We start from the raw sequence: 17,673 nt of genomic DNA on the forward strand, positions 1-17,673 counted from the left end.
GCCATGCATGTATCAGCCCCACCCCTCCAAGACTAGGAAGGCCAGGTGTTTGTGTCTCGGTGAGGTTACCGGCTTCCGCTCCCAGCATATTATACTTCACCCTCAAATGATTGCAGGTTGTTGTGCGAGATGAACCGAGACCTTGGGTGGACGACTGCCACTACCAGAAGCATGAACAGGTCAAAGGTGATGCCGCTACCAGGAGTGTAGGCAGTTCAAAGGTGATGGCTTTAGAGCCAGGAGTTGTGGGTGGAGGAAAACACTATTGGATGGATGCCAATATCGCACACAGACAATAAACAAAGGAGGCTCGCTTTCTGCCGAGATGCCTGGCCCCCAAATGTTCTGATAAATTTCGCCGAAGGCGACAAAGATTCACCCAAAGCAGGTACTCAGCATGTAATGTAAACAATATTTTTTTAAAGCTCATTTCTGCATGGATTTCACAGGTCTTTCATGCAAGAACGATTTGGGATGCACTGGAAATGCTTAATTGTTTCATTCTGCATATTCACATCAAATGATAGCTGTGCTATATAAAACTAGTTAGATAAAATTGAATATTTCTTTACAGTAGGGCTGCACTGTTGTAAACCAGAGTCGTGACCTCCAACCAGCTCCCTAAGCTAATCTCACTGCCCCCCAACCCCTCCCTTACAGGTGTTATATGCACAGGCTTCAGCGAATTATCTCAAATACAGGTTAAGGTCAATCTTTATCATCATTTCATCGACGCATGCTCCAAGGAGCTCCTACCAGGGAATGGCCATGGCAGAAGAGTTTCCATCTTTTTCTATCCAGACACTCCCTCCTTGTCTGCACAAAGTTTCTCAAGGATCTTTACCCCTTCTCCCTAACGTACGCCTGCATCCTCTCTCTCCATTTCATTGGAGGTCGTCCTCTAACATTCCCTCCCTCCATCTCACTCACATACACCATCCTGGTCATCTCACTCTCCTCCATTTGCTCCATGTGACCAAACTATTTTAAAGTGTCACTTCACTTCTTCCATCACTCAACACCTCTTCCCTTCACCCCTGTGACACATTCCAAAACGTTCATACACACTTCCATTACTTATTCCATCCATTCTACTCACACCACATGCACTCCTCAAATAGCTCATTTCCACTGCCTGCACTCTAGACCTCTGACTTTCATTCCAGGCCCATGCTTCACTTGCATATGTGAGGGTTGGTACTATTATTTTATTTCTCACATCCCTCTTTACCTCCATGCTCACACTTCTGCCATTCATGATACGTCCCAAGGACCCTACCACCCTTCTTCCTTGCAATGCCCTTTCTCTTATCTCTCCCTTCGTATCACCATGCTTGCACATAACTGATCAAGATACTTAAACTCATTGACCTGCTCCATTTCTTCACCATTCAAAATTATTTAGCATTTTTTTCATATTCAGTTCCCACTCTATATGGGCATACAAAATCTACAACCTCACTCCTACTTTGCTCACAAACCATCACTTTACTTTTGTTGACATTTACTTTCAGCTTTCTCCTTTTACATACCCTATCAAAAACACTGACCAAATTTTGTAGGTCACTTTCATTTTCTGCTATGAGCACTATGTCATAAGCAAATAAGATTGAATTCAGCACCCACTTCCTTCCCTCAGCGTACATTTTAACTCCAACTCCCCAACTTTGAACTATGCCCCTCATTTCTCTCATAACACCATCCATATAAATATTGAATAACCATGGTGACATGACACACCCTTATCTTAAGCCCACTTTTATATCAAAATGTTCACTTGTTTCTCCACTAATTTTGACACATGCATTCTCATAAAAAGACTTTATTGCACTAAGCAGTTTTCCTTCCACACCATAAATCTTTAAAACATCCCACAATGCAATCCAATCGACTCTTCGTAAGCTTTTTCCTAATCCATGAAGGCAGCGTATGGTTTCTTTCTTTTTGCTATTATTTTTTTTCTACTATCATCCTGAAGGAAAATATCTGATCCACACATCCCCTTCCCTTCCTGAAGCCTCCTTGTTCTTCACAGATTTTTTTTTCTGTAAGCCTTTTCACCCTCTCTATACCTTTCCGGGTATACTTAAGCCTCTAAAACCTCTCCTCCCCCCACCCTCTCTCCCCTCTCCTGTTGTAAGCTGTGGGACAATGATGATTTTTTTTCAGTCTGCTGGCAACCCCCCTCCATGCCACTTCACCAGACCATCCATTCAGTAACTACCTCTCCTTCACACTTCAACATTTCTGCTGTGATTCCATCAATTCCTGCTGCCTTTCCATTTTTAATCTTTTTATTGCTTGATTTACTGCTTCATATGTTATACTTCTTTATATACTCCTACCTCTACTCAAAACTGCTGCTGTTACAGCTGCTGGATGTCCATCCTCAAAATTCGTTAAGTTTTTTTAAATATTATCTCCATCTCTCCTTCACAGCTTCCCCGTCTTTTAACGTCATTCCATTCTTATCCATAACTTCATTTATTTTACTTGGGGAGATATTTTCTGCATTTCTTTCGTTTTTTACTTCTTTCCAATATGATTTTGTGCCCTATATATTTTTCACTTAGTCTTTTTCCAAAGTCTTCAGCTACTCTCTTCTTACTTTCTTTTATTGCTTGTCTTAATTTCATCTTGCATTCTTTATATTTCTTTTTCCTTTCCCCTTTTACTTGCTCAGCCATAATTCTTTCTTGAGTTTTCTTAAAAAGTCCTCTTTTCTCTTTTACTTTCCTCCTTATCTCTTCTGTCTACCATGAATTTCCTTTTTTTTTCCATCCCTCACCACTTTCATCCCTAACACTTATTTTGTTGTAATTAACACAGCTTCTTTAAATGTTCCAAAAACTTTTTCAATATCTACTATCTTTTACACTTCCCATTTTTCACTCAAGGCCTTTGCCATTTCATGTTTATACACATCTTTTTTTTTTCCTGTACCTTTCTATCTTCAATATTCCATTTTTTTCTTAACGTTTCTTTTCAATCACCCACTTTTCCTTTCCACTTTTTTTTCAAAACCTAATTCCGTCAAAATAGGTGATAGGTGATACGTTGGTGGAAAAAATAGTTTCATGGTCTTTGAAGAGATTGATAAAGATGACGGAAGCAGGGATTGCTTTATTCTCATGTCTTCCTCATACTTGCAGGCTGAATTTTGTTAGATGAAACAAGGTAATTGATTTTTCAAGACAGGACATTATGAGGAAAACAGAACTGTTAGTGCAATATAAGAAATATGTAAGACTATGTCAATAACTAATAAGAAGCATTTTTTTTTCCATTTGCAGAAAGGGGTCTGATCACCTGCAAAGCAATGTAACACCACTTGAGGGTCCAGTTTCACATATATTGCTCATGCACTAACCCTAATGCAAGTAAGATTACAGAGTTACATATGCCCATGAGAATGAATCAATTTTCCATTTCTGACTTTATTATGTACCGTACTTTCTATTCTTCACACACACACACACACACACACACACACACACACACACACACACACACACCAGTCAATTACCAGCAAAAAAATATTAGTTGTATCTAAGTATCTTATGTATGTACATATTCACTTTTATTTATATTGTAAATTTCAACTCTGTATATTTGATGGAAGATTAGCATTGTGGGGTTGAAACTAATTACATGTATGTATAACTTTTTCTTTTCTTGAAAGGAAAGGAAATATCTGTACTTGTTTTCCTAGTATTCATGAAGCCTTACTTAATTGTTATTGTATGAATTTGATATGGATATGGATGCACAGTTTACTACTTGAAATCTCTCTCTCTCTCTCTCTCTCTCTCTCTCTCTCTCTCTCTCTCTCTCTCTCTCTCTCTCTCTCTCTCTCTCTCTCTCTCTCTCTCTCTCTCTCTCTCTCTCTCTCTCTCTCTCTCTCTCTCTCTCTCTCTCTCTCTCTCTCTCTCTCTCTCTCTCTCTCTCTCTCTCTCTCTCTCTCTCTAATATAATACATATTTTTTACTTTTTATTTAATTCTTTAAGTTCTTTATTTGTTTATTCCTCCATGGTATTACAACTGATACATGAGGTTTCACTATTAATGTTCTAGGCATATTTTGTAGACCTGTTAAGTTAATATATGCTATAGAAATGCACATTTTCTTCCATGTGTTGCTTTAAAGCAGCGGTTCCCAAAGCGTGGTGCGCGCACCCCTGGGGGTGCGTGAGCTGATCCCTAGGGGTGTGTAAGGAAAAAAAATAATGTAATGGCGGATTTTAAGTCATTGAAATTTCAAACATATCATTAACTGCCATCGTTATAAAACTAAAATATGCTGTACGCTTCATCGGAGGTGCCTGCTCTTTGTTTGAAACTTACCCAGAATCTGAGCACATTCATCCACCCCCCAGGTACATTTTCGTTCAATTTTGATAGCCATCGCTCAGAGCCACATACTTTGCGAGCACAAAATTTGTATAAAAATTGAGAACCGCTGCTTTAAAGGATCAATAGTGAGATATGAATATGACCCCATTTCCAAATGAGGGTAAATGACTATTTATGCACTGATTATTGTCCGCAATTGCTTTAAGTGCTGTGATATAATTAATGTCAGTGGATGGATTAAGTATTCTTTACAGTGTGTTTCACTGATTGTAGCATTTAATATATGTTCCTCACTTTACTCTTAGAATTTTTCAGTTTTTTTGAGCATATGAATGGGAAGAAAGCTTTATTTACATATCTTACAAAGGTGCGTATTTTCTTCCTCACTTTTAGTGATTGATACTCAGAAGTGTATGTTTTAGTTAATGACTTCTAGAAACAGGTTATTTTTTGTACTGTTTTTCTTTTTTCTCAGGTTAGGATGAAGTGCTAGTAAACAGAGTTTTTTTTACATCTCAGCTTTATCTAGCGTTACAGTTTTGATGGAGGGGGTTTTACAAGTATTATTTCAAGTACACACAAATTATTGAATTAACATTTTGAGCATATTTTGCTTAGAATTATTTTACACTAAAAAGTAACTTTTCCTCCACCTTTGAAATTAGAGGGATAGTTTTTTGCTTGTTTGTTCCTTTTCATATTACATGTGATGCCACCAGATTTATATTGTTAAATGTTTAAATGAGAAACATTAATGATATGATTATATTATTTAATTTTGTACATTAATATATTGAGTTTCTCACCCCTTTCTTTTCTTGACCTTAGACAACACTAATTAGTTGCTAGTATCAAAGTTACTAATGACTAGTCATCTGCATAAGAATGACTAAGTGATTAGTCATTTATCTGACTAACACCTCTGGTCCAGTTTACTAATGCGGTTAGTAAAAGCAGTGACCAGTACGAAGCGGTTAGTCATTTTACTTTGACTAAGGCCATACTCAGCTTTAGTAGTCAGTTAGTCATAACTTGACTAACCATGTTACTCATCGTGACTAATCTTGCCACTCCGTTTGGACCCCACGGACTTGACTAAGGAAGTTAGTCAGCATGACTAACTTTGGTTTTGTGTGTAATTATTGATTGGCCACGTAAAAGATAGGTAAAGGTTATCATGTTGGCAGTGGTGGTGGTGGTGGGCAGGTGAATGAGGGATGATCAGCAGTAATTGGAAGCAGGTAACATGTGGCAAGATCGAGAGAGGTAGGAACGCGGAGTGACTGACTGACCGTGCCTTTACAACGGGGAAATATTAGCTTGAGGGAATGAATACGAGGGGAAAATATAAGCTTGAGGGAATGAAAAATGTGTTAGAGGTGGCAGAGGAATGTAGACTAATGTTGTGGTATGGAGGAAAAGGTTATGAGAGGTGAAGATTACGAAAATAAAAACGAACAAAGAAAAGAAGGAAGGGAGAGGAAAAATACATTAGTACTCGTTCTTAAGGTTGAAAAAAATGATACTGTAATTACGTTGAACGAGAAAAGCATGTCCATAGTTTTCGTGCAGGACAGTTTCAAATACCTTTTTTTATATACTTCTAAGAAAACTTGTTACTCCATGGCAGAAGCAGTAATGGCGCGCCTGTCAACCTTCTAATACCCTTCCTGACAAAGTAAAGTGTACCTACAAAAAAACTAACTACCTACCTGTCTTGCACATAGGCTACACCGAGAGAGAGAGAGAGAGAGAGAGAGAGAGAGAGAGAGAGAGAGAGAGAGAGAGAGAGAGAGAGAGAGAGGAAGAGAAGAAACTGAAAACCACAGCATAAAAGAACGAAGACGAATACGTAGACGACACTGATCTCTACACCTCACCTCCCCCCCCTCTACCCAACCCTTCCTTCCCCGTAACTTCTTTCTTTCCTTCACTAAATTTCCTTCCCTCCAGGGTTGGCATAAAAAAAAAAACACCCAAAAAGCCCCCCCCCCCCCCCCCGAAAAAAAACCCATTGATAAATAAGGTTCATATATGTACATGAAATAAAAAAAAAGTAAAATCCATAAAGATCTTCCCAAAAAATATAAATAACATCAAACAGGGTTTTTTTCTTCATCTTATTTGCTTGTGTTCTAGTTTTTGCTTTGACACACCTGACACATCATCACACAACCACCACGCTACGACACGTTTAAACAAGCCAAACCACACTCGGATACTCCACATTTCACCCAGCCATATCACACAGTCACACCACAAATCACACTGAAATTAAGGCCATCTTACATCGTAACTATACATCGCCGCTATAGTAAATCGTTTTGCACAACACCACTTCGTACACATGAAAAAATAGTGTTTTCTATTTCATCAACCTTTTCCATTAAGAATAAGCCAGGGCTCAATCTTATACTTGCCAATGCCACACAGTTTGCGATAATAATGTTGCTGAAATCGACACAGCATTCCGACATTACTGTATCAGTAAAGGCAGTAGCCACAAAGGGACCAACCTGCCAAAAAGCAGCAACACCAATCTCCAGTTCTCCGTTCACGACTGTCGAGTGGTGCGTGCCCGACCACACCTCGCGCCTCTCTCCCTGTCCAGTACGCGTACAGTACAAGTCAGTGGGCGGCCAGGCCCCTAACCCTAACGACCCGTGGGGAGCGCAAACCCCCTGACAGACCCTTGGCGTACCGCCTGGGGTACGCGTACCCCAGGTCGAAAACCTCTGGTCAAAGTGATAACACACACACACACAGGAAACAACACTACTTTTCTCTGACTCATAAGTTTTATTTATACTAAGTATATATTAGGGTAACTACTAACCGCACCAGGGTGCCCCGCTAAGCACAACAATTAAACAGTGTGATCCTCTCACTCACGACAAGGAAAGACTGAGGAACTGAGGAGTGCTGAGTGACCGGTAGTCAAGCCTCACCCGTTCGTTTCCTGTACAGTACAAGTTAACAACCTGTATCAACAGGACCTAAACAAGTGTCTGTCCTTCAGATAACACTTCAAACCTTTTGTTTTACCCTTGGCTACTTTTTAATTGATTATTTAAATAGATTTTCATATCAATACGAAGAATAAACAAAAAAAAAAAAAACGAAAAAGCCCCCCCCAAAACTTTTTTTTTTTTTAAAACCTGGGTTTTTTTCAACCCTGCTTCCCTCCCTTCTTTTCCTCTTCTTCCTACTTCCTTCCCTTCCCCATACCTCCTTCCCTCCCTTCCCCATGCCTCCTTCCTTCCCTTCCCCTCCCCACCACTCCCTTCCTCCCCTCCTATACTCCCCCCCTTTTTTCCCTCTCTCTCCCCCCCTAAGTAACTTCTTCATTAACATTCGGTAACGGACACCATCGAATGACATCAAATGACCTCTTAATATTCCGTCCCGTTTCTCCGTCCAGTTATCAAACCTAATAAGTGAGATGGCTGGTCCGCTGATGAAGCACAGAGAGAGAGAGAGAGAGAGAGAGAGAGAGAGAGAGAGAGAGAGAGAGAGAGAGAGAGAGAGAGAGAGAGAGAGAGAGAGAGAGAGAGAGAGAGAGAGAATATTCGTCCCTCCCTCAATCATTGTGTCCGAATCTTCCGAAGTCTTTGTCCGCGATCCTCCATTGTTTCGGGATGAATATATATACACATTTTCTTTTCGGTTCATCCTCCCCCTGTTTTTGTTCCCCGGTCCGTCCTCTTGTGTTATTAACGTGTGTATATCGACGCACAAAAGTGGGTATCGGATGCTGGGTGTTCCGGCGGGAGGGAGGCTGCGAGGGAGGGCGGGAGATGAGAAAGATGCTGGAAGAGAGAGGAGGAGAAGGTGGGAGGAGATGCTGCAAGGGAGGGATGCTGAGAGACGAGATGATGACGGAGTGGGAGGAAGGAAAGATGGTGGGATGGAAGGATATGATAAGAGGGAGGAGGAGGAAGAAAGGAAGAAGGAAAGATGGCGGGTCGGATGTGGTGATAGGAAGAAAGGAAGGAAGGAAGGAAAGAAGGAAGGAAAGTAGGAAGGAAGAAAAGAAGGAAGGAAGGAAGGAAGGAAGGAAAAAAGAAAGGAAAGTAGGAAGGAAGAAAGGAAGGAAGGAAGGAAGGAAGGAGGGAAAGAAGGAGGGAAAGAAGGAAGGAGAGTAGGAAGGAAGAAAGGAAGGAAGGAAGATAGGAAGAGAAGGATGGAAAATGATGCATGGGACGGGAGAGGAGAAAGGAAGGAAGGAAGGAAAGAAGGAAGGAGAGTAGGAAGGAATGAAGGAAGGAAGGCAGATAGGAAGAAAAGAAGGATGGAAAATGATGCGTGGGATGGGAGAAAGAAAGGATAAAAGGAAGAAAAAGGAATGGATTTGAATGGACTGATGGATGATGATAGGGATGGAGAGAAACAAAGACAGGGAGGAAAGATAGGGAGGGATGGAGGGGAGATAAAAGAGAGGAAGGATGAATGAGGATCAGCGGTAAGGATAGAGAGATAAGGAGGAAGAAATGAACGAATGTACGAACGAACGAAGGATGAGTGAATAAAGGGAGTGAGGAAGAAAAATAAGGAGAGAAAATTGAATGGAATAGAGATTGAGTAAAGAGCGGAAAAATACAGAAACAGACAGACAGTATTAATAACGAGAGAAACAAGCACAGACACACAAACATAAAAACAATCAAAAACAAAAACACACACTTAAATAAACAAGAACATAAAAGACAAACGGACAAACACGCATTCAAACACTTGTAAACACCGAAGTTGCCGACCAGAAATAAAAAAAAAAAACAGCAGAAAAAAACACGTGATCATCTTTGGTATGCGGGCAAATATTTTTTTTTTTCATACTGGTCCGGCGCGCATAAATCACTGACTGAAAAATACGTGAATCAATTAATAACAAGAAAAAAGAAAGAAAATATGGGAGCAAAAACCCACAACGCTCGCGGCCATTGAACTCGGAGGAAAAAATATCAAAAAGGAAAAACAACAAAAGGAAAAAAAACAGAATCGAAAGGCGGAAAGAATTAATGGGAAACAAAACTGTGCGTGAGTTTGTTGATGGCGGACATAAAAAAAAAGTATAAAAAGTAACGTAAAATAAATAAAAATAAATAAAAAAAAGCGAGCGGCCGAAATATTCCGCTATGAAAACATTACCTTTACGGCACTTAATGAAATTATGTCCTAAATATTAATATGGATATAGAAATTAATTTACTCGATGCAACAGCAGCAACATTTGAAATGGCTCTAACTGTGATGGTATTATGAGCGACGGCCTCGGCGGAAATAACAGGAGTGGTGGTGGTGGTGGTGGGTGGGGGGGGGGGTTGTAGTGGTGGTGGTGGGGGGGGGGGGGTTGTAGTGGTGGTGGTGGTGGTGGTGGTGGCTTTGGTGGTGGTGGTGGTGGTAGCTTTGGTGGTGGTGGTGGTGGCTTTGGTGGTGGTGGTGGTGGTGATGGCTTTAGTGGTGATGGTGTGGTGGTGGTGGTGGTGGTAGTGGTGATGGTGGTTGTAGTAATAGTAGTAGTAGTAGTAGTAGTAGTAGTACCAGTCAGCCAGTCAGTCAGTTAGTTATTATTAGTAGTAGTATCATTAGGGAACATCATGAGAGGAAAAAGAAAAAAAAAAAGGATCCAATTTATCTGATGGGTACTGCAAAACATTCCGTCTCTCTATCTACCTATCTATCTATTCATCTATCTATCTATCTCTCAAGTCAGCCATCGACGCATTTATCTCCATCACATAATGTAAAAAAAAAAAAAAAACAGGGCAGACGTTATCAGCAAACCATTAAACTTGAACGAATTAAAAGCACTTCTCAACTGCCAAACGAGGACGCACCTATCTCCATTACATCTCCATCGCCCGTGAAGACTTGACAGCTAAATAAAGAGCCTTCACTGGGAGACAGGACGACCCGCGTTTAATACAATTCCATTAACATCGCAAGGAGAAGGAAGGGCGAGAGAAGGAGAGGGGTTCCACAAGGCACCGTCCCTTCGGCTAAACCATTTTATTCATCACGGATAATTCTCTAATCACTCTCAGCAGCCCAGCCACTCGAGAGCTGATGACGGCATTCCTCCACGTCATGCCAGCCAGCCAGACCACTCGACGGAAATGTGGGAATGAAAAGGATCAGGAGAAGGAAGACGAGGAGGAAGGAGAGGAGGAGGAGGAGGAGGAGGAGGATAAGAAGAGGAGGGTGAAGGAGGTGTGAGGAAATAACTGAGGCCCGTGGCGTGAAGGAGGAAGAAGAGAAGAAGGAAGAATAGGAGAAGGAGGAAGGGGCAAGGAAATGGCTAGGAAGGAGGAAAAGAAGGAGGGAGGGAGCAAGATTAGAAAGGTGATGGGACGAAATGGAAAGAAGAGGAAAAGGAAGAAGAGTCGAAGGAGGAGGAAAAGGATAGAGCGAAAGAGGACAAGGCCAGAGAGGAAACAGCTGAAGAAAGAGGAGTAAGAGGAAGGGAACAAAAATAGAAGGATGAAAGAGGGGTGAGGAAATGCCTGAGAACCCTAGCGTGGAGGAAGAAGAGGAGGAAGAAGAAGGGAGCAAGAATAAAAAGATGAGAGGAGGGTAAGGAAATAGCTCAAACTCGTGGCGCGAGGGAGGAGGAGGAGGAGGAGGAGGAGGAAGAGGAAAGGAGGTTCTGAAAGTGGTGAAAGAGGTTAAGGCGAGGAGGAGGTGTAGAAGGATGAAGATGATGGATGGGGTGCAAAGGAGAAGGGAGGAAATGGATGAGAATGGAGTGAGTGGAGATGCAGGGCAGAGAGAGGAATGGAAATATGAGAGCAAAACACACATTGAACTCGGAGGAAAAAATATCAAAAGGGAAAAAACAACAAAAGGAAAACAAAAACAAAATTGAAAGGCGAAGGAGAGCGTCAGTGATAGTAAAATAAGAAGAAGGAAAAGACGATATAAAAAAAACAACGGCCATTAAATAAGAAGGAAAAAGAGGAGAGAAAGAGAAAAAAAGACGGCAGCGAAGAAAAATAGAAGAAGGAAAATATATAAAAAAAAGCACATATATATAAAGAAGAGAAAAATTGAAAAGTGATGTAAAGAGATAGTTAGCAAATGTAGGAAGGTTATTAAAAAGATAAATACACAGAGAATGAAAGACAGATATAGAAAAAAGCAAAAGGGGGTAGCAGGAGGAGGAGGAGGAGGAGGAGGAGGAGGAGGAGGAGGAGGAGGAGGAGGAGGAGGAGGAGGACAAGGTAAAACATAACAATAAAGAAACGAAACTAAGACAAAAGAAAAAGGAAAATGAAACAGAAGAAAAACTACGTTAGGTGGAAAATGAGGAGGATAATAAACACAACAATAGTAAAAAAAACATTAAAAGTATGAGAGAAAATGAAGTGTGTGAGGCAGTAAAGAGCAACGCCAGGCAAGGAGGAGGAGGAGGAGGAGGAGGAGGCGGAGGCGGAGGCGGAGGAGGAGAAAGAAAAGAAAAGAAGATATGAAAGAGGAAAATGAAAGAGAAAAATATGTCAGAAAGAAAAATAAATAATTAATAAAGAAATAATAAAGACAATCATGATAAAAAAGAGAGAAAATGAAGAAGATGAGGAAGGGAAAAGCAACGCCGAGCAGGGAGGAGGAGGAGGAGGAGGAGGGGGAGGAGGAGGAGGAGACGTACACACCAAGAGGGAAAAGGAGGAAGAAGAGGAGCAGGAGGAGGAAGAGTGGCTGGGATGCTCCTTCATTATAAATCCCGAAAGAAGGAACATTTGCATATGATATGGAATATATTTTTTGAGATTATGCAAATGGCTGTTTCGAGAAGGGTGTGAGGGGGGGAGGGGGAGGAGGAGGGGGGAAGAGGGGGGAGGGAGTTGAGAGACGGGGGGTAATGTTATTTTATTCTTTGGGTCACTCCTGAATGGATTACGTAAACCTAATAATGAAAATGAGAGAGGGGAGAAAGAGAGATAAGGAGATTAATGAAGAGGTTGGTTTATAAGTGAGTGTACATGACATACTTATTTACTTACTTATTCATTTTTTTACAGAAAAGGAGAAAGCACAAGGGCACACACAAAAAAGGAAACAATGTAAAAAAAGCCCGCTATAAAAAACAGACCGCTATAGCATACTCTTTTAGCCCTTTCCTTATAGATAGATAGTCCCTTGTGTATAATGGTGTCGGTTTTGCTTAATTTTCAAGGTTACTCGGTTATTACTATTATCCATTTATTTTATTGTATGAGAGGAGAAGGATGACAGACTAAATAAAAAATAAGAATGAAATAAACGCCTCAAACTTGAATCCTTTACGAAAATAGTAAACATATATGCTGAAGAGTTATCAACTTCGGTTCATATATGCGGCAATTTACTTCTACGAGCGGAACAAACAATGCTAATATATTTTTTTATGGTAACAATAATGCCTCTCTCTCTCTCTCTCTCTCTCTCTCTCTCTCTCTCTCTCTCTCTCTCTCTCTCTCTCTCTCTCTCTCTCTCTCTCTCTCTCTCTCTCTCTCTCTCTCTCTCTCTCTCTCTCTCTCTCTCTCTCTCTCTCTCTCTCTCTCTCTCTCTCTCTCTCTCTCTCTCTCTCTCTCTCTCTCTCTCTCTCTCTCTCTCTCTCTCTCTCTCTCTCTCTCTCTCTCTCTCTCTCTCTCTCTCTCTCTCTCTCTCTCTCTCTCTCTCTCTCTCTCTCTCTCTCTCTCTCTCTCTCTCTCTCTCTCTCTCTCTCTCTCTCTCTCTCTCTCTCTCTCTCTCTCTCTCTCTCTCTCTCTCTCTCTCTCTCTCTCTCTCTCTCTCTCTCTCTCTCTCTCTCTCTCTCTCTCTCTCTCTCAAAAATCAATCATCGTTCCTATATACTTGAAGACAAATTGGTAAAACAGAAAGACAAAGATCACACAACACTGGTAGCAATAGCAAGGCCACAGTTACCTCGATTAAGTAAGAGGAGAGTGGCATCAGACGCATTCACGAGTTGTATCAGAGCCATTAACAGTCTCCCGCGTTGATGAGTAGCGACAACCGCCTGGCAACACACATTACCACCACCACATATTCACAGCTACTGACACAGACAACGCAAAGACAACGGCAGTGCTCTTTCTGTTCGACTACATCAATATATCTATCACAAATTCACGTTACCGGAGTTCAGAAGTGGTCGCTAAAACACATATACAAAAAAAAATATCAACACAAATCTACACACTAAAATCAACCAACATATTCAACACATAAACATACCTTCAAACGCCTTCCTTTTCACATAGAAATGGTCCGGGAATCCATTTTGCTGCTCTCTTGAAAGCTTCCTTACCTGAATAAAAAGAGACGAACATTGAAACAAGACATTTTTAATTACATAGACGATATTCACTACTACTATTACTACTACTACTACTACTACTACTACTACTACTACTACTACTACTACTACACTACTACCACTACTACTAATGCTACCCTTATAATACACGCTAATAATGCTAAATAATTACAAGTAAAAACAAAGGTATTAAAAAGAAAACACATTAATTAAACAGAGAAAAGAGGATTAAATATCTACAAGTCAATCTCGGGATAAAAACAAGAAATATATTTACGTCCTAATCATCTTACATGTTGCATTCATTAGTGTATGTGTGTGTGTGTGTGTGTGTGTGTGTGTGTGTAAGTATTCAAACACACACAAATACACATTAATAATTTTTCTACATAATTAAATATCAGAGGCCTAATAAGCACTCATTAAATATGCATGAATTGGACATAAATTATTGGCGGTTCGTCACGCGCTGTGAACAAGTCACATGGATCATCATCATCATCATCATCACCATGGACGGAGTATAAAAATAAAAAAATAAAAAAAGATCCTGCTGATGCAAAATTAATCAAATTGTCAAAGCATATTTTTCCCTTCAACTCTTTATATTTTTTCTTCCTCAACAGTAAGTAAATAAACTCCCCGTCAATCCTTCCTTTATCAACACATACAACTAACTCCAAATTAATCCAATACAGTATCTTCGTAACTACCCCAGCCGAGCTATGCTACCTTCCTTAACAACCCATACTGTGACAAGGCTTTCGACGCAGCACCAAGAACTATACAAAGATTGATCGGGTTCCTTCATCGAATTCCTTAACTTACACAAGAACACTAAATTCACCATACAAGTAATTTTCGAAGTCGTTAGCATTGGTTTGGGTCCTTACTATCCAACCAATCGTGTCGAACTGTGAATCTGGCTCATAAACTACTATAAAATAAACTATAAACTATACTATAAACAAAATACAACTTTCACATTACGTTTTAACATTTTATCCATTGCTGAATATTATGCACGATTTCTTTCATGTTTTAATTCTGTACTTTTAATTCGCAGGTAAGACTGTGGCGAGATGAAGACGTGGAGGCGACGGTGAAGGCAACAGTAAGAAGTGAGATCGTAAAGAATGAAAATAAAAATGAAAATAAAAGTAGAAGAAAGAATATTATATGAGTGTGGTATAAGAGGAAGGCGTAGGAGGGGAAACAATGACGAGTGATGATGGCAAAGATAACAGTAGTCATAGTAGTAGTAGTAGCAGTAGTAGTAGTAGTAGTAGTAGTAGTAGAGGCAACATATAGCGTGGCTTCCCAACATCTTGCAAGGTCACGGTTAATTCTGTTCCGCCCTTCAGCCTCCAGCCCTTCCCTGACGCTCCCTTCCCTTCACAATGCCTTTCATAGCTCGTCCTCCTCCTCCTCTTACTCGCAAAATCAAGGCCATTCCACTGCAAGCATCCTGAAAGCCCTAGAGATGTGTGTGTGTGTGTGTGTGTGTGTGTGTGTGTGTGTGTGTGTGTGTGTGTGTGTGTGTGTGTGTGTGTGTGTGTGTGTGTGTGTGTGTGTGTTAAATAATAGGATAATAGCACCAGTGAGCGTAGTAATACCACCACTGAGAGAATAATAATGGAAGTCTGTAAGCAAGGAATAGAAATACGTCCATAATGGTAGTAGTAGTAGTAGTAGTAGTAGTAGTAGTAGTAGTAGTAGTAGTAACAATATCCAGGGTAATGGCGTCAGAGAGGAAGGTAATATCCAGAGAAAGAGAAATATTATGCAAGATGTTATGTTGCCTGCCAAGACATAACAGTGAAATGCCCCTAATATTGCTGATGGCGAGTTCTGCTCCGGGATGGCCTGGCTGCGCTCTCTCTCTCTCTCTCTCTCTCTCTCTCTCTCTCTCTCTCTCTCTCTCTCTCTCTCTCTCTCTCTCTCTCTCTCTCTCTCTCTCTCTCTCTCTCTCTCTCTCTCTCTCTCTCTCTCTCTCTCTCTCTCTCTCTCTCTCTCTCTCTCTCTCTCTCTCTCTCTCTCTCTCTCTCTCTCTCTCTCTCTCTCTCTCTCTCTCTCTCTCTCTCTCTCTCTCTCTCTCTCTCTCTCTCTCTCTCTCTCTCTCTCTCTCTCTCTCTCTCTCTCTCTCTCTCTCTCTCTCTCTCTCTCTCTCTCTCTCTCTCTCTCTCTCTCTCTCTCTCTCTCTCTCTCTCTCTCTCTCTCTCTCTCTCTCTCTCTCTCTCTCTCTCTCTCTCTCTCTCTCTCTCTCTTTATCTCTCTCTCTCTCTCTCTCTCTCTCTCTCTCTCTCTCTCTCTCTCTCTCTCTCTCTCTCTCTCTCTCTCTCTCTCTCTCTCTCTCTCTCTCTCTCTCTCTCTCTCTCTCTCTCTCTCTCTCTCACGCACACGCACACGCAGGCCCACTTGTGGCCCAGACTAGACCGAGGTCAGACATGGGTCATGGCGCTCCGTAAGGAGCAGCCTGGGGCCAACCTGTTGGCCTCTCCCCTTCCCCTCCATCCTCCTCTCCCTTTTCATCAATAACCCAACACTGTAAGAAACTTTTGTGACAAGCTTAATCATGGTGAGAGAAAGTGAGTGCAGTGCGTTTGTGGTGCCGTGAAGACAATGAAGAGTAGTAATGGCCAGTGTGACGTCGACGCCGCCTAACCATCCAGCCGACGCCGGCCCCCAGGTGCCCCCAGGTACACCAGCCCGACCATCATGCTGCTGGGAGAATTCGGTTCAGGTACAGTGCAGTGTTGAGGCCCGTCACTCAGGTGGAGTCATGGTTGGGGCAAGTGGCAAGGGCAAGTGGCATGGGGCAGTGCAGACGTTTTGATGTTCCCACGCCTACCGCTTCTCGGTCCACCTCTTCCTATCTTGCCTCACCGGCCGGAGAGATTAGCAGGTCATCACTAAGCTGAGTGACGGCCGACACCGCTTCTACCTGCACCCCTGCCATCAACTGCGACCTGACCCTTTTTTGACCTGGGGTTGACCTGGGGCTTAAACACCTGACCCGTCACCCGGAATACCACACCGCTTCCTTCAGCGCTAACGCACTGCATTCCACCACCTCACCTCCCCCCCACCACCCCAGACCCCCTATACCCCTTTCACATTGTACTTTTTTTTTCTCTATTTTATCTCAATATTGTATTTTTAACATGTATATTTTCAGCTTTACAGCTGCAATCACTTAATAAACCGTTTATTATTATTATTATTATTATTATTATTATTATTATTATTATTATTATTATTATCATTATTACTATTATTATTATTATTATTATTATTATTATTATTATTATTATTATTATTATTATTATTATTACAGCACACACACACACACACACACACACACACACACACACACACACACACACACACACACACACACACACACACACACACACACATTCATACCCTGCTCATATCATTACCACCTTACCAAATTATGGCTACCTCACCCACTCACTACCAATACTAATGTCTATCTATCCTCATTCCCTCACACCTTCTCCAATCTCGTCTCTATACTACTTCAGCTTTTCCTCCTATGTGTATCTATTTCCTGTCCTGACACTTATATACATGTTCTATACTCGTTCACTTCCAATCGATCCTGTCTGCATCCTGGCTACCTCACTGTATCCTCGCTTTCTCGATGTCCTTCCTAACACCTCACCACACGGCAGCATCCCTCAGTGTTTTGCCCTCAGAAGCTTATCCTTATATTACCTCTCACTCACACCTTCCCATCTCACCTCCTCTTCCTCTCTTATGCCATCACTTCCGCCCACTCTCCCTCCCTTCATCCCTCACACCTTTGATCTCTCTCTCCCTCTCCTTCTCGCCTTATAGCTGTCGTCACGCCTCGCTGCTCTCCCGTTCAAGCCGTCCTGATAGCAGCCCTCCCTCCCTCCTTCCATAATCACCCTTCCAGATACTACTTACAAATGCCTGTCCCTTCTGAACTGAGTCAAATGGTTTATTATATCCTAGTCCGTATCCACATTTC

Source organism: Eriocheir sinensis, unplaced genomic scaffold (genome assembly GCF_024679095.1).
Source record: "Eriocheir sinensis breed Jianghai 21 unplaced genomic scaffold, ASM2467909v1 Scaffold227, whole genome shotgun sequence".
Taxonomy (NCBI): Eukaryota; Metazoa; Arthropoda; class Malacostraca; order Decapoda; family Varunidae; genus Eriocheir; species Eriocheir sinensis.